This window comes from Podarcis tiliguerta (assembly GCF_965153285.1).
Source record: "Podarcis tiliguerta genome assembly, chromosome: 14".
NCBI classification, from domain to species: Eukaryota; Metazoa; Chordata; class Lepidosauria; order Squamata; family Lacertidae; genus Podarcis; species Podarcis tiliguerta.
Genome location: NC_139547.1, coordinates 21038571 through 21063382, shown reverse-complemented (window position 1 = coordinate 21063382; position 24812 = coordinate 21038571). Strand labels below are relative to the sequence as shown.

The 24812-nt window shown below is 44.0% G+C and overlaps 1 long non-coding RNA gene across 2 annotated transcripts; it reads right to left on the bottom strand.

Annotated features, from left to right (window-relative positions):
- Positions 1 to 7073: 7073 nt before the first annotated feature.
- LOC310663906 lies at positions 7074 to 20869 on the bottom strand. Of its 2 annotated transcripts, none has more exons than XR_014504659.1 (4): positions 20311 to 20869; positions 19241 to 19357; positions 8710 to 8759; positions 7074 to 7491 (listed from the first exon to the last, which is right to left on the bottom strand). It is a non-coding gene; the product is annotated as an uncharacterized lncRNA (long non-coding RNA). The 2 variants fall into 2 exon arrangements; XR_014504660.1 differs by lacking the exon at positions 7074 to 7491 and adding an exon at positions 7663 to 7960.
- Between the last annotated feature and the right edge of the window lie 3943 nt (positions 20870 to 24812).

The following is a 24812-nucleotide window of genomic DNA, read 5'->3' as shown; positions in this document are numbered from 1 at the left end:
AGCCTATGGAGCTGACTATTGACTATTGGTCTGAGTGGTGTTCCTTCTTTGTCTTTTGCACCAACCAAAAAATAGCCAATATCCTCAGAAACCCCAAGGATAAAATTCAGTTGGAAAACCAAGGGGTCTATGAAATACCCTGCAAAGTCTGCCCAGCCACGTACATTGGACAAACAAACAGACGAATAAATGCACGTATCGCAGAACACAAGAATGCCGTCAAAAAAGAAGAAAAAACTTCCTCTCTTTTCCAACACATGAAAGAAACAGGACACGAAATTAATTTTGCAGATTCCAAATTGCTCTTTAACATGGAACATCACCACAAGAGAATAATCATGGAAGCCATCGAGATAGAGAAACACCCTCACAACATGAACAAGCGTGACGACACATCCCGCTTGCCAGACATCTGGAAATTAGCCCTCCCCACAAAATCTGACACCAGATCCAGAGGCACACAGAACGCCATCACCAATCAACCACACCAGACCCAAACCCAGACCCTCTCCACAGATAAATTACAGACACCATCCAGTAGCCAAACCAGGGTGGCACCTCCGGATGCTGCACCCCCCTGCAATCCCTACACAGATTTGGCTGGCACAGGCCACAAAACCACAGCTCGCCCCTATACACGAAGCCAAGCCAGAGCACAACCAAGTGCAGTACAGCCATCTTCTCAGAAAAACTCTTCACAAAGTTCAAGAGTTCAAGACACGAAGGCTTTAGCAACTAATCCACACCTAATGACCCACCTAAGTGGGATTCAGGAAATCACTCAAGAAATCACTCAAGATATCCCTCAAGTAATTAAGGAACAAAAGAAGAAAAGGCACACTAGCCTGGGAACCTCCTCTCTGCCCAGAACATTGGAGGCTATACACCACACCTCCTCAACAGTATTTATAGGAACTCAAACACTGAGATCCTGCTCTGTTCCAGTAACAAGAAGCCGAAAGCACCAGCCTGAAGATGACGAGTGAGACCTCGTCGAAACGTCGCCTAGACACCCCAACTTTTACACGGGAAGACACCCGAGGACACCAAAACCTGCATATATATATATATATATATATTAGATAAAAATAAAAAGAATGCTCACAATATACGTAATTAGTCTCCCCTGTCTGCTGTAATTTAATTACGTTATCATTATGTTATTTCACACCATTAATTTCAATGCTAAGAAAATGCAGTACAAAGGGGGTGGGGCAATCAATTATGTATCATTTGCAGACTGAAAAGCAACTACAGTGAATACCAGTCATATTTCCTGGATTCATTTCGGTTGCAGACATAGGACAAATAAGTGAACATCGCTGATTTCTGCTTCCATTTCCAACAGATATCTCAAATGAAGACACTAAAGAGATTTCAGGCCTCTAAAAAGTCAAAAGAAACATCCTGTTGTGTATTCACTGAAGTTTTAAACAAAAGGGCCCACCTCAAGAGTCACAAACTTGCCTGCAACAAGTGAGAGTGCCTGCGTGTAGGACTGCCGCAAGCTATGCACTAATAATTCATCCCTGAACAGAAATGCCAGGATAATAGGCAGAGGCAGAGGCTATTAAATAAGTTTCTCTCTGGTTAAGGCAGAGGGATGAGTGGGCTCATTACAGCCATAACCGAGCAAGCAGCTGGTCAGATGGATGGGAGAGCGGCCAAAGAGCTCAGAGGGCAAGATCTATCACACCGAAAGCAGTCACATTGGCCTGGAGGAAGGGAGCACTTGATAAGATTGGGCTGGGGAGAGATAAAGAGATGGACAGAGACATGCCCAGGGCAGCGATTAAAACAAAAGCACACACATTGCCAAAAGCACTCACAAAATGGGAGTCTTGGGACAGCCTTGCTAGCATTTGCATTGGGATTTTGCTACACTTATCAGGCCATAGTCACACCATTTAAAGCACAATTGTACCACTTAATCAGCCATAGCTTCCCCCAAAGAATTATGGGAAGTGTACTTCCCACTAAGGATGCTGAGAGTTGTTAGGAGAGCCTTATTCCCCCCACAGAGCTACACTTTGCAGAGTGGTTTAGCAGTCAATCTCTCTTCACAGAAAACTCTAGAAACTGTAGCTGGGGGGGGAATAGGGGTCTTAAAGTGGTATCACAGTGTGTTAAATGCAGTGCTTTTTTTGAACAGAAAAATAGGTGCCAGTATTCACCATGAAGTTGTTACAGTAAGTGCCACACTTTTTAACAACAAAAAAAGAGATGCCGGTACTGTGTACCCTTGAGTACCCCCGGGGGGAAGCACTGTTTAAATTTATGGTGTCTACATACTCCATTAAAATGGACACAGGAAGCTGCCTTATTCTGAGTAGAAATCATTGGTCCATCTATTCTGTCTAGTAGATGCTGTCCTTATTACCCACTAGGGATGAGGAAGAGATCCAATTCCATTTGCATTTAAAGGGAAATCTACCTAATTCACGGGGATGCGGGTGGCGCTGTGGGTAAAAGCCTCAGCACCTAGGGCTTGCCGATCAAAAGGTCGGCGGTTCGAATCCCTGCGGCGGGGTGCGCTCCCGTCGTTCGGTCCCAGCGCCTGCCAACCTAGCAGTTCGAAAGCACTCCCGGGTGCAAGTAGATAAATAGGGACCGCTTACTAGCGGGAAGGTAAACGGCGTTTCCGTGTGCGGCTCTGGCTCGCCAGAGCAGCGATGTCACACTGGCCACGTGACCCGGAAGTGTCTCCGGACAGCGCTGGCCCCCGGCCTCTTGAGTGAGATGGGCGCACAACCCTAGAGTCTGTCAAGACTGGCCTGTACGGGCAGGGGTACCTTTACCTTTACCTTACCTAATTCACATTTTCCAAAACACAGATGTGCATCGAAATCGGCACTTCTCTGAATTTTGCAATGCGTTTCTCCAGCTACGCAGTTTACAAAAATGCATATACTAAGGCAGGGGTCAGCAACCTTTTTCAGTCGTGGGCTGGTCCGCCATCCCTCAGACATTGTGATGGCCTGGACTATATTTTGAAAAAAAATATATGAACAAATTCCTATGCCCCACAAATAACCCAGAGATGCATTTTAAATAAAAGCACACATTCTACTCATGTAAAAACGCCAGGCAGGCCCCACAAATAATCCAGAGATGCATTTTAAATAAAGGCATATATTCTGCTCATGTAAAAACACCAGGCAAGCCCCACAAATAACCCAGAGATGCATTTTAAATAAAAGGGCACATTCTACTCATGTAAAAACATGCCGATTCCTAATCTGAGGGCTGGATTTAGAAGGCGATTGGGCCAGATCTGGCATCCGGGCCTTAGGTTGCCTACCCCTGTACTAAGGTAAGAAGCGCACAAAATTGCATATAGTCATGAAAGCAGCATACAATAATGCACCATAATAGATTGCTTTTTTTTAATTGCTTTTCAAAATGTATATATTAGGTAAAACTGCATAGAAATGCACATATTAGAAGAAATCTGCACTAAAATGCAGGCGAATTTTCATGAAGACTTAAAAAACAAATCACAAACTGAGGTAGAAAGGTGGAAAACAGAACTTAAGGAAGAAAGAAGAGCTGAGAGAAACTGAAACTGACATATTCCCCCAACCCTATACACCAGAACCTTTAACTCAAGGGTGGGGAACCTGAAGGTCTCCAGATGTTTCTGGACCACAGCAAACATCATTCTTGATGAACGACCATGCTGGCTGGGTCTGCTGGGAGTTGAAATCCAATGACATACCGGGGGGGGGGGGGGACAGATTCCCCACCTGTGCTTTAACTCGAAATATCAGGGATCGAGTCTAGAACTTTCTGTACGCAAAGCATGTTGTTCTACTGAATTATGGCTCACTCTCCCAAAACAATCCACAGCTGCAGTCCTAACCACAAGCCCACCTTGAGAGAAATTTCTGAATGGGACCTGCAGCAAAAGTTTCCAGCATGGAGTGTTCATGTTCAAGATTCCAGCCACTCAATCCCAACCACCCCAATTGGCCCCAGTCAGTCAGTCTGACTGACGGTGGTCACCGATTCCTCATTAGGTTGTTTTGAGAGTCCCCGGTTTGGATTCTGCCCCCCAAAAAAACCTTTTGTACTTCGGTAAACTGTGGGGTTCTCCAAGCCATCCAATACCTGCTGGTTAAAGTTCCCTATGGCCCCACATAAGGGTCCTTGTCTGGATGGGGGCCAGCACATACAGTGTGTTAAAGCAACCCTCACACACTTAAAAAAAAATAGCTGTAGAGCTAATGTAACATGTAGCTTGAGCCATAAATCAGAAAAATTAAAAGTTGGTGACAGGAGGGATAACAATTGCAGAAAGGATGAGGGATATGCAAACGGTACAAGCTGTTTGAAGAGAAGAGAACAATCTTTTAATTCCTGAGTTGTTCTAATCTTTGAGATGACATCAAGAATGCAGGAAATTGCATATTTGCAATGAGATTGTGCTACCAGAAAAATGTAAATTTCGGGAAATACTTCTGTGGAACTGAACAGCAGAGAGATAAGGATGTACTTTCACCACCCAGCCTCCCTCCACCCCCGGCGATCAAGAAGCTTTTGGGATATTTCCATGCTGAAACAAATCCTATTTAAGCCAAAGCATTTACCACACATGGACCTTGCTCCCAGTCAGGAAATTATTATAGACACATGAGGCATAACCTGTTATGAACTTCTCTGAAGTCAAGGGAACTGTACCAGACCACAAGCAATTCCTAAATCACCAGGCTCTATTCCCATCAGCAGAATTTGTTTTTATGTTAAGATAATAAGCTAATGCCAGAAACAGAAAAGCTGTTGTCCCAGCTCTGATGTATGAGTAGGTTGTAATTTAACTGCGAGTATGCAATATTTATTAACAATTTGTAATGTTTTCTATCTATGTGAATGTTAGCAACTCTGGACTGGGCTGTTCTCATTATGCCATTTATGCCTCTTAAATATCTTACTTAAAAAAAAATTATGGCATAGATAATATGCAAAACGTGTTAATGCGCAAATAAGAAGAAAGAAGAAAACAAGCTAATCTCGAGCACAAAAAGAAACTCTCAAAGCCAGACAGCAATGAACCTACACAGATGAGCCAAATTAACTTTGAGCAGCTTGATCCATCTGTTTTATTCTTTCAACTGGGAAGGGAAATTTAATATGATATAATTTATCTACAATAGTACCCAGTATGACACTCATAAAACAATATAAAACAAAGAATCATGGGAGCTGTGTTTTTTAAGGGTGCTGAGAGTGTCTAGGAGGCCTCTATTCCTTGCACATTACTACAAATCAGGACCTGCCTGCCCATGAAGCTGTGTCTGGTGGCATCTCCCAAGGGATAGCATCCTGTTCCACAGCCCAGCTTTTCCGCTGGTCTCCCAGCCTCTAAAGTCAGAGAGCAACGGGTGGCAAAGCTCAGAGGAACGCCTGCCCTCCTTCTGACTCAGGAGGAGATTTCTCCCACCCCACTCCACTCAGCAGAGTGTTGAGTCTTTGTCGATCTTCTATCCCATGAGCAGCAGAATTGTAGATTTGGAAGAGACCCTGAGGATCACACAGTCCAACCCCCTGCAATGCAGGAATATGCAGCTGTCCCATACGGGATCAAACTTGCAACCTTGGCATTATCTGTACCATGCTCTAATCAACTGAGCTATCCATGAATTGACGTTGCACTGGCTTCTCCTTGAGCTGCTAAAATGTGTGGTAGGTGCACACCCCTTTCTGTACACACCATTAAACAACCCTCTGTAACTACATATGGTTTGTTCTCTAATAATAATAATAATAATAATAATAATAATAATAATAATACTGTTCTGTGAGCAATGGGCTGAATCTCTGGGTTGTGTTCCAAGTTCTACTCAAGATAAGCCCACTGAAACTAATGGAACCAAGTTAGAGATGTTGTACCCAATTAGGTTTAACTCAGAGTTACTCTAAAGTTAGTCATGTCCATTATATTTCAACAGGTTGACTATGAGCAGGATTGGGTAGAGAAAACTCCATGTCTGCTTCGACTAATGAAAAAATGAGGACAGAATAGTATGAGCTCCTTTCTTTCCTTCACCCTTTTTAGCCAAATGCAGCAATTTTCTCACTTATCTGGTCCATTTTTTCACAATCAAAGCATCCCAGATTTTAACAAGCCATCGCTGGATGTCCAGAAAGGTGTAGCCCTATCTCATTTCTCGGCCACAGCCAATTTGGCAGCTGGGCTTAGATTTCTGGCTTTGTCGCCGGTGCTGCAGGCCAGTCGGAGTTTGAGGCCATTGCTCAGTGAGATCCAGCCTTCAAACTGGACATTGTTAATTGCAAAGAAAGGCTTCCAAGAGGACAGTGACTTGGAGAAGACACTTTGCTGCAACACTGCCAGGAGAATGTGTGAGTCACTTGGCCTTGAATCGACAGAGGAGGAGGAAGCCTGAGAGAGACAAGCAGCTTAAAGGCTAAGATCACAGAGTACCTGGCCTTTGTCCACACCAGGCTCCTTCAATTGCAAATTTATGGAAGCCATTTTGGGAGCCTAGGGCTCTCCCTTTCTCCCTCCCCCCCACTGTTGCAGTGGTGTAGTGGGAAATTAGTAGAGGCTAGGGATGGGGGGGGGGATTTGATTCAGCTCACAATTACAGTGGTATCTCGGGTTACATACACTTCAGGTTACAGACTCCGCTAACCCAGAAATAGTGCTTCAGGTTAAGAACTTTGCTTCAGGATGAGAACAGAAATCGTGCTCCGGCGGTGCAGCAGCAGCGGGAGGCCCCGTTAGCTAAAGTGGTGCTTCAGGTTAAGAACAGTTTCAGGTTAAGTACGGACCTCCAGAACGAATTAAGTACTTAACCCGAAGTATCACTGTAAAGGCAAAAGTCACTTAATCCACACTTTCCAAAACAATATGTAAATCAAAGAACTGCCACCCTTTGAAATCTGCACGCCTATGAATTTTGCAATTCACTTCTCCAGTTAAACAGTGCATACAGGAATGCATATAATAGGGTAAACATTAAATCGTTTAAAATGTATCACAAAGAAAATTACTTTGCAAATTGTGAATATTAGGCAAAACTGCATACAGGCATATGTAGATTAAGGGGGGCAAATATATAGTCAAATTTTCATGTGGATGGTTTGTTAAAGGCAAACTGATGTGAAAATGTGGAAAACTGAATTAAAGACTGGAAAAATAACCAGCTGAGGGGAGCAGAAATTGACAGATTCATCTATCCATAGCAGAAGCTCATTGTAACAACCATATCCCCAACCCCCTGCAAGTCGAAAAGCACAGCTGTGTTGAATTATTTTTCTCATAGATGGGGAACCTCAGGCCTGATTGGAAAAGGGGAGGGGGAAATGCAGCCCCCCCCCCCAGGTCTCTTTAGCTAGCCCTCAGGACTCTCCGCGGCCATATCCACTCTCTCCAGGCCACTCTTCTCAGCAGCTCTGCTTTGCACCCTCCTTGAGTGTTTTTGCCTGGCTGGAATATGTCTTTCAACTTTGATAATTCATTTTGCTTGCCTGGGTAGAGGATAGAAGTGGGGTACCAACATCATCAGTGAGCTCAATTTAACACATAACTTTATTTCATAAAGATGCAACTGTGCTAAGGAATGGTAAGCCCAGTTTCTAACCCTAAGCCTCGGGGGGGGGGGACACCCTCAGAAATCCGGGCAACATAATTAATTCATTCTCAGATGCAAACCTCATATTTCTTGACTTTGTGGGCCCTATATATATTTTTTGCAGTGGAAGAATTCAATCGCAGGCTGCAGAATCAGTTGGGCAATTCCAGTTTCGGTACACGCGAGAAAAGAAATGAAGGCTTTGAGTGTCCTCTAGTGGTGTGAGATTTTAATGCAGGATTTGTTTCTTGACTAAGAACAGAGCAGAAGTTAGCAGAGAGAAGTTGGCTGGTGCCAGCCTTGCCACTGGCCAAGTTCATGACCCTCCCTTGCAAGGAGGGGCGGGTGGTGCCCCCATCACCAACCTGTGGGGCAGGAGGGGAAAGAGGCTTAGCATCCCTCCTCATCCATCTCAGCAGCACCTTGTTTATGCTCTGGTAGTGACTGGAGCCTCAGTGAGCCTGTGTCATCCAGCCCCCTCGCCCCATAATCTTCTTGACCATGGTGCAAGCATCCTACCAGCAACCTTAGTGCTGGTGCACCTGAGCACTGCAGATAAGGAGGAGGAAGGCATGGGCAGCGGCAGGGAAGGGGTTGCAAAGGAGGAGGAGGAGGCACCAAAAGTTGGCACTTTCAGTTTTGCCTCAGGTGGCAAAACATCCTTGGCCACCCCTGATCCACACCACACACTGAAAGCACATTCGACACGCATGGCTCCCCACCCCCCAAATAATAATTCTGATAACTGTAGTTTAACCCTTATAGAGCTACAATTCAAAGCACCCATAATTACAATACCTAGGATTCTTTGGGAATCTTACACAGGGCAGAACACTCCACACATTTTGATTTGAAACTAGTCTATAAATCCTTCTGAATGATCCTTTCTTCTTCTTCGTTAAGTGTGCATTCTGCACCTTATCTGCATAATATTAAATACAGTACAGAACAAACTCGTCTGCTAATTTTTATACACCCACCCACTTGCCATCCTAAGTAAGGCTCTGCTATAGATCAAAGGCAGGGGGACACTTCCTGGAATGATGATGATAACAACAACAACAATGTTGCTAATTGAATATATTAATTAATCCCACTCTGCAATTACTCTTACCTGCCTTGATTGATTCCCCTCTGAAATCAATGTTGTTTCTCGTTCTAGTCCTTAAATAAAAGAGACATAATTGTGGTGTCAGCGGGTGCTCCATATCAATAACATCTGGTGTTATCTATATCTGATATGAATAGTCTTCAACTCTGCAGTTTAAAGCCCCGGTCTACAACTCCTATGTTAAATGAAGCTGACCTGGGTCCCATCTGTACTGTGTATTTAAAGCAGTTTCATACCACTTTAAATAGTCATGGTTTCCCCCAAAGAATCATGAGGGCCTTAAGTGTACTGAAAGTGGTTAGGAGACCCCTATTCCCCTCATGGAACTACAATTCCCAGAGTTCCCTGGAGGGATTAACTATTAAACCACTCAGAGAATCGTAGCTCAGTGAGGGGAATAAGGTCTTCTAACCACTCTTACCACCCTTAAAAAATGCAGTCCTCAAGATTCTTTGGGGAAAGCCATCACTGTTTAAACTGGTATGATGCTACTTTAAATGTATAGTGTAGATGGGGCCTTATACTGCATCAAATAATTAGTCCTTCCAGGCCAGTCTTGTCAACCCTAACTGGCAACAGCTCCGCAAACTGAGATCCTTTAATTCAAAGGTGGGGAACCTGCAGCTTTCAAGATATTGCTAGCCCCCATCCTCCTATACAACCTTTAGAAAACATCTGAAGGCAGCCTTGTATAGGAAAGTTTTTTTTTAATGTTTAATGTTTTATTGTGTTTTTATATGCAGTACATTGGAAGCTACCCAGAGTGGCTGGGGCAACCCAGTCAGATGGGTATGGTATAAATAGTAAAATTATTATTATTATTATTATGAAATAGGACATCCCTATATTCATCGGAAAAATGTTGGAGGGTATGAACCGGGAGCCCTCCAGATATTTTGGACTACAGCTCCCTGGAGTATTGGCCCAAAACACATTAAGGACTCACCTATACAGCTGCAAATAAAATGTTTTAATTGTGTTTTAAGTACCATATACAATGTGACACTAGATGGCGATGATGAGCCTTATGGAAAATTCAATGTATTTTTTAAAACGCTTTTTTAAAAAAGCATTTTCAAAACGAATTTTATATGTGTGCGGATTCCACCTAAGTTAAAAGCAACATACAGTATAGAACCATAGCAATCAGATGTACCGGTAGCTAATAAGAAAGATCTAAAAACAAAAAACTGGAGCCAAGCTAACACCAGTCACAGCAACGGCCAGAGAGTCTGATGGCTGGATTATCACTGCAGCCTGTATTAAGCTGTATTTACAGGGCCGTAACCCAGGCAGCAAAGGAAACAGGAAGCAAGCCCCATCAGCTACAGAAGAGGATTATGAAGGGCATCCGGTAAAAGGCCAGGTTCTCGCCCCCTGCAGCGGGGGCGGGGGGGAGTGGAGAGAGTTTGAGGATGGCGGGAAGTGATGACTAAGAAGCTTTCAACAACGAGGCCTGTCCCTTCTGACACTCAAAGCCATCTGTGCTTCTTGCAACAGGTCCACTCTCACATCCACAAAGCAAGACAGTCAGACAAGGAGGAAACCTCTTGGGAAAACATAGGCAGGGGTGCAAAAGGGATCTGCAGAGCTTTAATCATCATCATCATCATCATCAGTGCTTTTTTGACTCAATAAAATCACCATTTTATAGTTAAATCGGGGGAAAATTATTACAGTAAATGGATAAAAATACAAAGATTCACAAAACGTTTAGGGGTATGCGTACCCTTCATACCCACAGAAATAAAGCACAGATTATAATAAATTTATTTATAGCCCTCCTTTTTCCTTGACAGGGACTCAAGGCGGCTTACAGATAAAATAAGAACGGCTCTCTTTGCATATAAATGCAACAGCAAATTGGCAGGAGGGCTGAAGTTTTGGATTACCATTAACAAAAAAACCAACTAATCCCAAGCACATTCTTCTAATTCTTTTTTTCTTTCTTTCAAAAATTCATTTAGACCTGAATCTCCAGTGTTCTCAGTAATAGATGCTATTTAGTTGTAGGAGAGATAAGTGTGAACACAATGAAGGGGGCAGGGAGAAAGAAAAGGCCAGGATTTAAAGTATGGTGTAGGGCCAAGGCAGTCTAATGCACAGGGCCATATGCAGCCATCAAGGCCTTTTTGGTGGCCCCCAGCAATGTGGGATGCCCCACCTCAGCTCTCTCACTTCCTTCCCAAAGCCAGGTAAGCAAGGTGCTGGGCTTTGAGAAGGAGGCCCACTTGGTATGAAAAGTAGGACCACCCTAATTCAGGGCCACATTCACACCACTCATTTAAGGCACTATAATGTCACTTCATACAGTCATGGCTTCCCCGCCCAAGAATCCTAGGAGCTGTAGTTTGTTAAGGGTGCTGAGAGTTGTGAGGACAGAGCTTCAATTCTCAGAGTGGTTTAACAGTCAATCCCTCTTCCCAGGGAACTCTGGGAATTGTAGCTCTGGGAGGGGAACAGGCATCACCTAACCACTCTTGACACCCCTTAACAACCTACAGCTCCCACAATTCTTTGGGGGAAGCCATTATTCTTTAAAGTGATGCTGAAGGCTCCACAGAGCTGAAGAACGTTAGGTTTATGTGATAAAATAGACGCCTTACACAAGACTTGATGATAAACCTTTACTTGTCAGTTTGGCAACGGTTGAACAACAAGTATTATTCATATATATTTATTAATGAATGCAACGTGTTTCACGCCCCTGAGCCCAAGAGAGGGTTTAGTCCTTTTCTTTGCTAAACTCTTTCTTAGCAGTACATAAGTTATTAATTAGGGTTGCCATACGTCCGGAATTTCCCAGACATAGTCGGCATAGTGTCCGGGTGGAAATCATTTAAACGTCTGGTAAAATCTGAATGGATGGCAACCCATGTCATCAGTGTCATTTTTGGTGTTTTCCCTTAAAAATAGCTCAAAATCTTCAATTATTTTTATTTTGAGATTTTGAACAACAACAAAAAAGCTGTTCAGTCTGGATTTTTACTTTTTGAAATATGGCAACCCTATATTAATACATAGCTTGCTTGCCCTCACAAACTTCTCTAGCCAGCTTCTGCTTGAAGTCAAAACACCCCCTCATTCTCAAAGAATCAACTAAACAGAATAACCAGCCAACAGCCAACTGCTACCTCCTTTCCACGATGCCATTTATTCTTTGTGAAATACATTTGCAATGCAAAGACAATACAAATACTAACCAAGAACACTCCCCAAGCAACACCCTCTAGAAACATCCATGCCCCTCTCCATCCAGCCGAGCAAGGGGCATTTTCAGAGTTTAAGGATGCATCTCAGCCAGGCCAAAATACTCAAGGAATGGGTAAATAAGTGAGGGGAGAGGCCTGGGGAAAGGGTGTGTGGCCTGAGGCAATAGAGAGGACTGGACAGAAGTATTTGGCTCCCAGTCCTGGGGTTCCCCAACCTTGGGTAGGCAAGAGCTTGGAAGAAAAGTCTCAGAAGGCTTCTGCCAGATTTGAACAACCTGTCTGTGCTGCAGCATCCTCAGGGGAACACTGTGGCACCATGCGCAGTGGGTTCTGGGAGAAACAGAACTGTTCTGGGGCCCAATGGAATCAACTCCACTCCCCATTCCCCATGCATACAGGCTACAGGCCTGCCATCTCCAAAAAGAAAGCCCATGTGGCAAATGCATTGCAACTTTATTCATATGCTTAGCATGCTCCACAGTTGCATTAATTCATTAGCAGCCATGTGCTACCTCTTAAAAGGCCTTTTCTGCATATATAACGGCGTGAAAGATTTAGAACCTTCACGTGAAAAGGGTTTTGGTGCTGCCCTGTAAATCCATGTCTAATCCACTTTATCCTAACCTACTTCTTGAATCAGACCAAGACCAGTTATGGGAAATATAAATCTATGAACTTGGCCACTGTTAGTGTACTGTGCACAGTTCCAGCCATCACATCTCAAAAGGGATATTCTAGAGCTCGAAAAGATTCAGAAAGGGGCAAATAAAATGTGACTGAGAAACGGCTTCTGTAAATCCGGGACACTTGGAGAGGCTGTTCTTTGCATGAAGGATAGGGAGCAAAAGATTTTATTTAGAACAAACTCAAAATGTTAAGCACAAGAAAAGCCCACTAGAAATCCACGTCCTCAAATCAGCTGTCTCGGGGCCTGGTCTTTATAAAGCTCTTTTTTTCCCTTTTTGGATGACCTGGAACTGCTCTAGACCTTGGTTAACTGGGAAAAAAACATACAACATGGCCTGGATTCCCCAACATTACATGGAATTGTTTGAGTCAATGATCTGATTGTTAGAAAACAGCAGGGGCAGCTTTTAAAAGATTGCTGTTCTAAAAACTAACACACTGTGTCATCTATCATCTATCTATCTATCATCTATCTATCTATCATCTATCTACCTACCTATCTATCTATCATCTATCTATATCTATCTATCTATCCTCTATCTATCTATCTATCTATCTATCTATCTATCTATCTATCTATCTATCTATATCTATCTATCTATCAATCATCTATCTATCTATCATCTATCTATCTATCTATCTATCTATCATCTATCTATCTATCTATCTATCTATCTATCTATCATCTAGCATCTATCTATCTATCATCTATCTATCTATCTATCATCTATCATCTATCTATCATCTATCTATCTATATCTATCTATCTATCTATCATCATCATCTATCTATCTATCGTAGACCCAAAGGTAGCCAAAATTGCACCATCCATGCAAAAATGGAAGTTATAAGCAGGCTTCCTTCTGCAACATTTTGGGCTCCTTCCGGTGACTTATTTATTGAACATTCATCTCAGTTTGGTTGCACAATACTTCATACAACCAAGGACGAACATTCAATAAATAGGTCTTTACTAAGCTTATATTTGTGGGGAAATTATACATTGTATAATTTCCCCACAAATATAATATACTATACAACAAATATAATATAATATACAACAACAGGCTGATGGGAGTTGGAGTCCAACAACATGCAGTGGGCCCTGGGTTCTCCACCCTAGTTCTGTGTGCTTGCCTGCTTATGACATCAACATTTCTTATGTGCTTTTCTAATTACAGGCCCAAAATTGTTTGAAATCAATCTGTTCAAAACTGGCTAATGCGTATGCAGAAGTAAGTGGACACCTCCAGGATTATCTTTGGAATGGAGAGGGGGAAATGTGCAGCCAATTGCGCAGACACAACAATCTATTCTTTAAGATTGCAAATGGCCATTATTACATTAGGTTAATCTGACTGGGAAAGTACATCTCCTAGACTCCCATGTTCTTTGTAATGCAGAAATATTTTTTTGCTTTTAGCAGGGAGCTGCCAACACCTAAACGGGACAGTCTCATGCAATGAATACTGCTATTTCCATCCACTCTGAGAGCTAACAGCTTGCAATTCTCTTGCTGGGACAGGAATGGCAGATCAAATGCCTAAAATGAGAATAAAATGGATCAGATTGGGGATAATATGACCAACATAGGCCATTTTAAACTAAGAACATTACAAAAGCCAAGATGGTCGTTGTTATAAAGTGGAGAGTTAGGTTTCACTGGGACTACTCTAGAGCAAGTGATATTTTTAAGGATCTGAGCCCTCCAGTTCCAGTCACGATGCTCAAACTGTAGATGGCTACCTGAGGAAAAAGCCTTAGACCAGTGGATGTAGTGTTGAGCCCAGGGTTGTGACCTTCCTTTAGTACCCACAAAGCCTCTGAGCCCCTCTCACTGCCCCCAAGTTCATAAGGTGATGAAGGTGCTCAGTTGTGGTTTTTTTGGAGTGGAAATTAATAAGGTATATTAGGGAAAGGGGGTTGTGGGGCTCAGTGTCTTTAACAAAGCAAATGAGTAAGAAATGTTGTTGGCATTGGCCACACAAACTTTGGCCTGAGGGGTTAGCCATGGGTCAGTGTAGCCCTTCGCCTGGGAACGATGAGCCAATCCTGCTCATGGGGTGTTAATTAGCAAGAGCTCACTGTCATCCATGAGAGCATGTGGAACTACTGCGCATCCGATACTCCCCGACAGCTTTCAAAACTCTCATTCTCGGTGCATTTTGTGACAGGGAATTTCATAAACGTGAGCAGTTTCTGAGCTATGGGTGCAGCACTGCACTTAGGATTTCAGATTAAAATTGCCACTGTTGTTGTTGTTGTTGTTTAGTCGTTTAGTCGTGTCCGACTCTTCATGACCCCATGGACTAGAGCACGCCAGGCACTTCTGTCTTCCACTGCCTCCCGCAGTTTAGTCAAACTTATGCTGGTAGCTTCGAGAACACTGTCCAACCATCTCGTCCTCTGTCGTTCCCTTCTCCTTGTGCCCTCCATCTTTCCCAACATCAGGGTCTTTTCCAGGGAGTCTTCTCTTCTCATGAGGTGGCCAAAGTATTGGAGCCTCAGCTTCAGGATCTGTCCTTCCAGTGAGCACTCAGGGCTGATTTCCTTAAGAATGGAGAGGTTTGATCTTCTTGCAGTCCATGGGACTCTCAAGAGTCTCCTCCAGCACCATAATTCAAAAGCATCAATTCTTCAGCGATCAGCCTTCTTTATGGTCCAGCTCTCACTTCCATACATCACTACTGGGAAAACCATAGCTTTTACTATACGGACCTTTGTTGGCAAGGTGATGTCTCTGCTTTTTGCCACTGTTACCCAAAGATAAATGCCAACCAACTTCAATGGGGCTTCCTCCCAAGTAAAACATTCATGGACTGGGGGATCTGACAAAATTTATCTTATTTTATTTTAAACCCAACATGTTTTGTTCATGTTTTAGTTGCCTTGTTTAATGTACTTTTAATGTATGACGTGCTTTTAATTTGAAATATACTAGCCAGTAAGTTATGATGGTTTAAGTAGTGCATGTTAAAGTGTTATCTACCTTGGACTCTCACAGTGATGCTTAAAACCAAAACAAATTTTGGAGTGGAATCATTGAGGGACCCTTAAGTCTTAGGTTTGCGAAATGGACACTCAAGGCGGGTGTCTCTGCCATCAGTTGTACAGTGGTACCTAGGGTTAAGTACTTAATTCGTTCCGGAGGTCTGTTCTTAACCTGAAACTGTCCTTAACCTGAAGCACCATTTTAGCTAATGGGGCCTCCCGCTGCCGCCACGCCGCTGCTACACGTTTTCTGTTCTCATCCTGAAGCAAAGTTCTTAACCCGAGGTAATATTTCTGGGTTAACGGAGTCTGTAACCTGAAGCATATGTAACCTGAAGCTTATGTAACCCGAGGTACCACTGTATAGGCCTTTAATATGTGTTAATTGTGGTGCCGAAAATATATATTTATATGGAGGAAAGGGGGTGTAGAGAGCATCCAGGGCTTGTCTGCAGAGTGAAAGGAATAGAGGACCTTTTTCTGCCTTCCCACTTCCAACCACTCTCTGAAGACTGCAGAAGGGACCCTCTTAAGAATATTAAGGGGGGCAGCCAGGGGAAGCATAGCTTTGTTTTTTAAGTCTTCAGATGAGGATTAGACCATGTGAAAAATGAACATAAGATTTCAGCTGCAATTCATTCATTTTCAGCTTTGTATTCTTGTTATAAAAAAGTGCACCTAGATATTACGTTGTTGCGCCCATAACCTAGGTTTAAGGTGCCATTCAGCTCCTAGCTTTCATATCTCAGTTTCTAACACTGCTCCCCTACAAAAGACCAGCAGTGATGATGGCTGGTAAGAAGCATGTCCCCCATCTTGATTTTCTAATAGCGAAGTATCTGATAAACTTCCAGAGAACGGAATCCAGGGATAACCTCTATGTGTAGGTAAAGGTAAAGGATCCTTGGATGGTTAAGTTCATTCAAAGGCGTCTATGGGGTTGCGGCACTCAGTTCGTTTTCAGGCCGAGGGAGCTGGTGTTTGTCTGGGTCATGTGGCCAGCATGAGTAAACCGCTTCTGGTGCAATGGGACACCATGACAGGGGCCAGAGCTCATGGAACTGCCATTTACCTTCCCTATTTATCTACTTGCACTGGCGTGATTTTGAACTGCTAGGTTGGCAGGAGCTGGGACAGAGCAATGGGAGCTCACCCATGTCGCATGGATCCGAACTACCAACCTTCTGATCTGCAAGCCCAAGAGGTTCAGTGGTTTAGACCACAGCGCCACCCACGTCCCCCTCGCCTCTATGTACGCACTTGTTGACATTCTTAGGGAATAAGTTAATGAGGTCACATCCATGCAGTGTATTCAAAATACATTTAAAGCACATAGCTTTCCCCAAAGGATCCCTGAAACTGTAGTGTGTCCCTCACAGATCTACAATCCCCAGTGCCCTTAACAAACTACAGTTCCCTGGAGTCCTTGGGAGAAGTCGTGTACTTTAAATGTATAGTGTGGATGTGAAGTATGACAGAACACATTTTGGGGATAATTTAAATGGGGGGGAAAGACATCTCACCAGAGTGAGGAGGACTATGACCAGGTGAGCTGTGTATACACTCAGTCTGCTGTCCAGACGCTAACGGGGGAAAGGCGACTTCAAGGCCCCTCTTTCCCCTTCTCTGGGTTCTTTTACTTTAAACCAGAAACAGATTATAAAACTCTTCAAACAGAGGTCTCCTTAAATGACTTGTCTGCAAAGTCAGTACCACACCTATTAATGCAAAACAACCCCCCCATGCATATGTTTAAGGCAACTGAACGTATTCTAATACGATGAAAAATCGTCGTCGTGAAATCTTTTCTTGTGCAAGTTAAACACACTCACACACATGGGAGAAGCTGTCCCATATTACAGCTGCTTCCCCATTCCACAACGTGAGAGATTGTAGCTTGAACATCTGATTTCAGTCACTTTCTTTTTTACATCCCCAATTAAACCCACTGAAAGTGGTGGCCGAGACGTGGAAGTGGTTCCTGCCTGACACTCAGCCACCACTTTCAGCCTTAAGCCCAACTTGGAAATTCAGGGAAATGAATTTAGGAACGTCTCTGCATGCACAGCAGATGCTCTACCATTGAGACCTTGTGCCAAGTTGGAGGGGGAAGAGAGATGACACAAGGCCCACACCCTTTCAAAGTTTCAACAAGCACACTTCCTCTGGAAGCTGCATTGCTTAAGCAAAAATAAGTTTGCAGTTTATTTTAAGAGCCTGCAGCATGTGAAGTGCCATTTAGAGAAGACTCTCGGACCATTGCGGGTTCTGCAAACTGTGCAGCTTTGTGCTGCACTTTGACCTGCTGGATATCAGGAGCCACCTTCTGAACGCTGCCAGCCTAATAATATTCAGTAGCCACCAAAGAGGGTTGCCATGGCTGTGCTAGCTGGGGCAACAAAAACTGAGACAAAAAAACTCTGCCCGTTCAGTTCTCCCTCATTGCTGTAGATCCACATTTGGAAAAGACGTGCTGTTTTTTTTAGAGCTGGTGGGGTGGACCTTAATGGCTACTAGCAGACTCACACTAAGGATTGATCATAAATTCTAAGAAACCCCTCCAAATCAGTGCAGCTATGAAATCAGTAGTTAAGACCTATGCAGTTCTGAAAGGTTCTGAAAGGTTTTGTTATCAAAATGATGTCCAACGGTAGGGAAACAGGCAGAAAGCTGCAACTTGATCTCAAGAACCATGCAAAATTTTATTTTGCTGTCTTAAGAGCATACAGAACTGAACAAACAATATGCCAAACAATATAGTAGAAGCGTGTGAGCTGGGAAGTCTCCGATTCAAATCTCACCACAGCCAGAAGCTCATTAAAGGGCCTGCATCCTGGTCTGGCATTAGCAACGCTGCTCCCCAGGCAGGGCCCACTGCCACTGATCCCTGCCCTGGGTGATGTGCTCCTATAAGCCACTATTTTAAATTTCCCCCAGTGTCCCAGAGCACTCTACATCACATTGCTTTCTGGCCACAACAGTTGGTTGGAGAACTGCTGTCATCATCAGGTAAGGCCCAGGAGTGTTATGGAAGTGTCCTCCAGAGCGCATCATGCTGAGAGGCTCCTGAAGCTTCGAAGTGGCCCTGCCTTTTTCTTTCAGCCTCAGTCCCCAATGTGTGGGTAATAATAACCAGTCAAGGCTGGTCCATTAGACCAAGTGGGGTGCTGAATTTTGCCCTCAGCTGTCCCCCTGTCCAGATTTTTAGTCTCAGTTTTGCTGCTTGTAGAACTCATCAGGGAGTAGGTCAGAGACAAAAGTTAGCTCTGCCTGTCAGTGGTTTTGGCTGCACCTACTGTTGGGTTCCCTCCTTTGGCCCTATTGAACTATTTAGAATCAGATGGCTATCAGTTCTTCACGTATACAGTGAATGCGTGTCTGTTTGTTTGTTTGAGAGAGAGTTAGACTGATAGAAGTTGCAAGCCCAGCCTCCAAAGTACTCCGATTCTCTGTATCCTATGTACATTCCCCACACAAGCTATATGTGAGTCAGCTTCCCCCAGCCCCCTTTCTTCTTAGCCCCTGGTTTTGACTGCTACTTATGCATGACCCAAAAGAGGAAATGCTTCTCCAAATAAATAAGGCAAAATAGGGCAAAATGCACACACAAATTATTACTACACCTTAAATATGATGCATCTCACCAAAGGGGGGATGACTGTAGCCAGGAAATCTATGTGCCTGATCAAGTCCGCTTGGCTTTACTGGCTAACAGGTATGGAAATTCAGGCAATATCGAGAGGGCTGTAGGTTCCTCATCCCTGGTGTAAAGATAAGAACCGTAAGAAGTGAGAACAGGGGCTTTGAAGTTGCCTGTACAACAGTTAGCATTTGGACAGAAGGTCTACCAAGATCATGTACAGTGGTATCTCAGGTTAAGTAATTAATTCGTTCCAGAGGTCCGTATTTAACCTGAAACTGTTCTTAACCTGAAGCACCACTTTAGCTAATGGGGCCTCCTGCTGCTGCCGTGCCGCCAGAGCACAATTTCTGTTCTCATCCTGAAGCAAAGTTCTTAACCCGAGGTAATATTTCTGGGTTAGTGGAGTCTGTAACCTGAAGCGTATGTAACCTGAAGCGTATGTAACCTGAGGTACCACTGTACATGAAGCATTTTGAACCCTTAGAAGTGTGCCATACCTAGTGGTGCTGCTAGATCCTATACTGATAATTGGTGAGTTACACAACACTTTCTGTGAAGAAGGAACCTCTTATATGTCGTCCTGCCAGTTCATGACAAAGACCAGGGTTCAAATCCCCAGTCAGCTACAAAGCTCACTGGGTGACCTTGCACCATTCACTGTCTCTCAGCCTGTCCTAGGGTTGTTGTGAGGATAAAATGGAGGGAGGGGAAACTGTGTATGCCACTTTTTGAGCTCCTTGGAGAAAAGGGGGTGGCTATAAATGTAAAAATTATGTTCTGTCAAGAGAACTACTACCTCCCACATTCTCAATCTGGGTTTGACTTTTTTTTAGTCGTAATCATTAATGATCCTATAATATTTTATTTGATAATACATTATTGAGATATGTTGGATAAAAGTGTCAGTGAAACAGTATTATAATTGTATAAGGTTTGTTCAATGTTTCTCTTCAAGGTTTTATTTTATGATGATTGTTGCCAAAATTAACTTTAAAATAAAAATAAATTTTATCTATCTATCTATGAGATATATATAGATATATATGTGCCAGATAAATGCTAAATTATCACCACCATATTTCTTTTTCCAGCAGAAGGGTTTCATCCCATTTGAAAGTGCGGCTCCTTCATAAATATATTCAGATTGGCCTTTCTGGTTGAGTTGTCTCCCAAAGTCAAAAGATTCTGCTTCGGATCTAAGAGTCATGGAGATCACAATGCTGATCCAATGTAGCTGGTGCATCTATAATTAGGTATGGAAAGAGGGATCTGCTGGACTGAGAATAATGAAATCAGAGTAATGATTTATACATACATATTGGCTTAATCTTGTTTAGCGAGGTTAACCGCATTTTATAGTCTCCAGGATTAGCTCCCATAAGCGTAAACACAGATGATGGTTTGAGACAATCTCAGCTATCACAATTGTTTATAGTTTACCTGTTTGTGTTTCCACGGCTTCCTCCGCATGTTTGGAAAGTCTATTTGCAAGTGGGGTGCTGCCCCTCTCCCCCCAGGCAGCCCCCACCTCCCTGCCTTCTCACTTACAACCAGTCCATGGGTTTCTCTGCCCGACAGCTTCATCCTCCTGAATTCTCAGTGTTGCCCTTATAGAATTCAGCAGCGAGGAGCATGGAGACAATAATAATGATATTATAATAATTTATTATTTATACCCCGCCCATCTGGTTGGGTTTCCTCAGCCACTCTGGGTGGCTCCCAACAAAATATTAAAAATACAATAAAACATCAGACATTAAAAACTTCCCTAAAAAGGGCTGCCTTCAAATGACTTCTAAAAGTCAGATACAGTGGTACCTCAGGTTGCAAACACCTCGGGTTACAAACCCTTCGGGTTACAGACTCCACTAACTGGGGAGTAGTACCTCAGGTTAAGAACTTTACCTCAGGATGAGAACAGAAATTGTGCACTGGCGGCAGTGGGAGGCCCCATTAGCTTAAGTGGTACCTCAGGTTATGAACGGACCTCTGGAACGAATTAAGTTTGTAACCAGAGATACCACTGTAGTTGTTTATATCCTTGACATCTGATGGGAGGGCGTTCCACAGAGCGAGCGCCACTTCCAAGAAGGCCCTCCTCCTGGTTCCTTGTAACCTCGCTTCTCGCAGTGAGGGAACTGCCAGAAGGCTGGACCTCAGTGTCCGGCTTGAATGATGGGGTTGGAGACGCTCCTTCAAGTATACTGGGCCAAGGCTCTTTAGAGCTTTAAAGGTCAGCACCAACACTTTGAATCGTGCTCGGAAATGTACTGGGAGCCAACGTAGGTGTTATGTGGTCTCGGCAGCTGTTCCCAGTCACCACTAGACTTAGTTGACTGTGCCTGTCTTTGGCTCTGGATCCACCTACTTTTGGGCTCCACTACCAGTCCCAAGGGCCACAGCCCCCATTGGATAGGGTCCAGTAACATCTGGAGTCTCCCCATTCCTACCTTACCCACTTTCTTCACATCATCCATAATTTTATATGCACCTCTATCATGCCTAAGGGACGCGGGTGGCGCTGTGGGTTAAACCACAGAGCCTAGGACTTGCAGATCAGAAGGTCGGTGGTTCAAATCCCCGCAACGGGGTGAGCTCCCATTGCTCGGTCCCTGCTCCTGCCAACCTAGCAGTTCGAAAGCATGTCAAAGTGCAAGTAGATAAATAGGTACCGCTCTGGCGGGAAGGTAAACAGCGTTTTCATGCACTGCTCTGGTTCGCCAGAAGCAACTTAGTCATACTGGCCACATGACCCGGAAGCTGTACAGCGGCTCCCTTGGCCAATAAAGTGAGATGAGCGCCGCAACCCCAGAGTCGGCCACGACTGGACCTAATGGTCAGGGGTCCCTTTACCTTTACCTATCATGCCAACCCTGTCCTGAAGTCTGAAAACTGGAGATCTAGAGCGATCGGTCCCAAAAGCGAGAGTTTCATTTGACATTAAAAGCTTCCCCCATACTTGCTGACATATGGCTCTTCGGGGCAGGGGTGTTATTATATTTCACTGGGAGCGTGACTTTTCTGTTTCCCATCCTCATCTCTATATTGGATACAGGGCTGTCCTTCTCTCGTGTGAGAAATGTTACATCTCCTGTCCTCCTTCAGCATCACTTTCGCCAGCCACAGACTTGTTCATTCAAGGGCTAAATTGGCTCTCTCCGTTACACTTGCACAACTCCATGGAGTTCTGAGGTTGGCTTTACATCAATGCCCTTGGCATTTCCTCTCAGCTTTTTAGTATTTTATTTACATCTTGAATTTATATCCCGCCCTTCCTCCCCAAGGAGCCCAGGGTGGCAAATAGATCACCATTTAAAAGAAAAAACAAACGAAACAAGCATTCTAAAAAACAATTAAAAATTTCTAAAATCAGTTGCAGTTTAAAAACATCCTGAAGGCAGTCACAAACATCTATCCATCCAAAGATCTGAGGGTTGCCTGGAATACCTTCAGCCACCAAATGCCTGGGTAAACAGGAAACTTTTTCAATTTCCTCCTGAAAGTTAGTAATGATGGAGACAGGCTCACCTCACTAGGAAGGGCATTCCACAACCGAGGAGCCACCACTGAAAAGGCCCTGTCACCACCACCAAGGCCTCAGTTGCCAATCACAGGGTTCAATATGGTGAGTATTAGGGAAGGCACTCTTTTAAGTACTTGGATCCCAATCTGTGTAGGGCTGTATATAATAGTACTATGAACATTTTGAATTTGGCCAGGTAGCTCACTGGCAGCCAATGTGGCGCTTTCAGGACCAGTGTCACACGGACCCAGTAGCTAGAAACCAAATATACTTCTTTGATGGGTATGGCTAGTGCTTGAATGAACGTCAATAGCTTTCGATGGCTCGTGACTGTTATCTACCCCACACATCCCACACGCGTAGCTCACAGCAAAGAGAAACAGTTTCGCCATTTGGTAGTTTGAAGTTTTACAGTGGGCTAAGGAGCCTTGGAGGGGGAAGTCTTGGAGTGATGCTATGCCAGGGGTGTTGTGCGAGATTTAAAATGGCCACTGACAGTATTCTACAGTCCAGTTGCACCTGTGTTTAGCCAATGAATCCCACTAGGGAACTGGATTCCAAGCAGCTGTCAGGGTGCTAGTTGCTGATGTGAGGATTTATTTTATTTATTATTACACTTACATGTAGGCACTTCTTCATTTTCCATTTGTAGTTCTAAATGCTGCCACCCCCACCTCCACCCTCCAAATCAGTTTACATTTGGGGGAAGTGCTCTTATGCTCATCTTCACATGACTTCCTCTATCTGTCCGGTGTGTCGAAATCGTAATGATGCTGCTACTCAGCTGTGATATTTAAGGCCTTGGGGGTGATGCCAGAGGAGTCCCAAAGTGCAGACCGTGCACAGGGGGGGAAAAGTATTTAAAAATCTATTTTTGTTCAGAAAGCTATGACCATTGTCTCGTGGGCTGGACACAGAAGCAGCCTTCCTTTGGTCCATTTCTGCAATCACTTCTTTCTCATGTTCACCGGGGTAAGTCTGCTTGTAATTAACTGTTCCAACTTTATCCCTATACCTATTAAATCTTTGGGTACAGCGAGGTTACGCTTACATTATCAGCTTAAAACCCAAGGTTATTCTTGCTATGTTTCAAGCCACATTTGCATATCCACCTCCAACATTTATCCGATGAAAATAAGGAGCTCCCATTCCATAATAATTTTACTATTTATACCCCACACATCTTATTGGGTTCCCCCAACACACCGGGCAGCTTCCAACATATATAAAAACATAATACAACATTTGAAAAAACTGCCCTATACAGGATTGTCTTCAGACGCCTTGGGGGTCAGATAACTCCATACCCTCCAATATTTATCCAATGAAAATAGGGACATCCTAAGTAAAAGGGGGACATTCCAGGATCACATCAGAAACCAGGATGGCTTCTCTAAATCAGGGACGTCCTTGGAAAATAGGGGCCCTTGAAGGGTCTGCATTTGTACAGTGTTGTTCACATCAGAGAGGGGAACAGGATTGTTTTCACCTGACAGGCATGACCTTTTAGTTTTTTTCTGTCTTTGGGTTGCATAGTAAAGGTAAAGGGACCCCTGGCCATTAGGTCGAGTCGTGACCGACTCTGGGGTTGCGGCGCTCATCTCACTTTATTGGCCAAGGGAGCCGCCGTACAGCTTCCAGGTCATGTGGCCAGCATGACTAAGTTGCTTCTGGCGAACCAGAGCAGCGCATGGAAACGCCGTTTACCTTCCCGCCGGAGCGGTACCTATTTATCTACTTGCACTTTGATGTGCTTTCGAACTGCTAGGTTGCCAGGAGCAGGGACCGAGCAACGGGAGCTCACCCCATCACGGGGATTTGAACCACCGACCTTCTGATCTGCAGGTCCTAGGCTCTGTGGTTTAACCCACAGCGCCACCCCTATTCATGAAGCTGTCCTCTGCTTGCTCATCCGAGCATCCTCTACAGCTGTCTTAAATGTAGTATGAAGTGAATGTGGCTTAAGTTTTCTTGTTGGATTGAAGCTGGTTGGAGGGGAAAATGCACCAGACATTTCACGTGCACAAGCTGCTTGGGTTGGCGCTTGTAT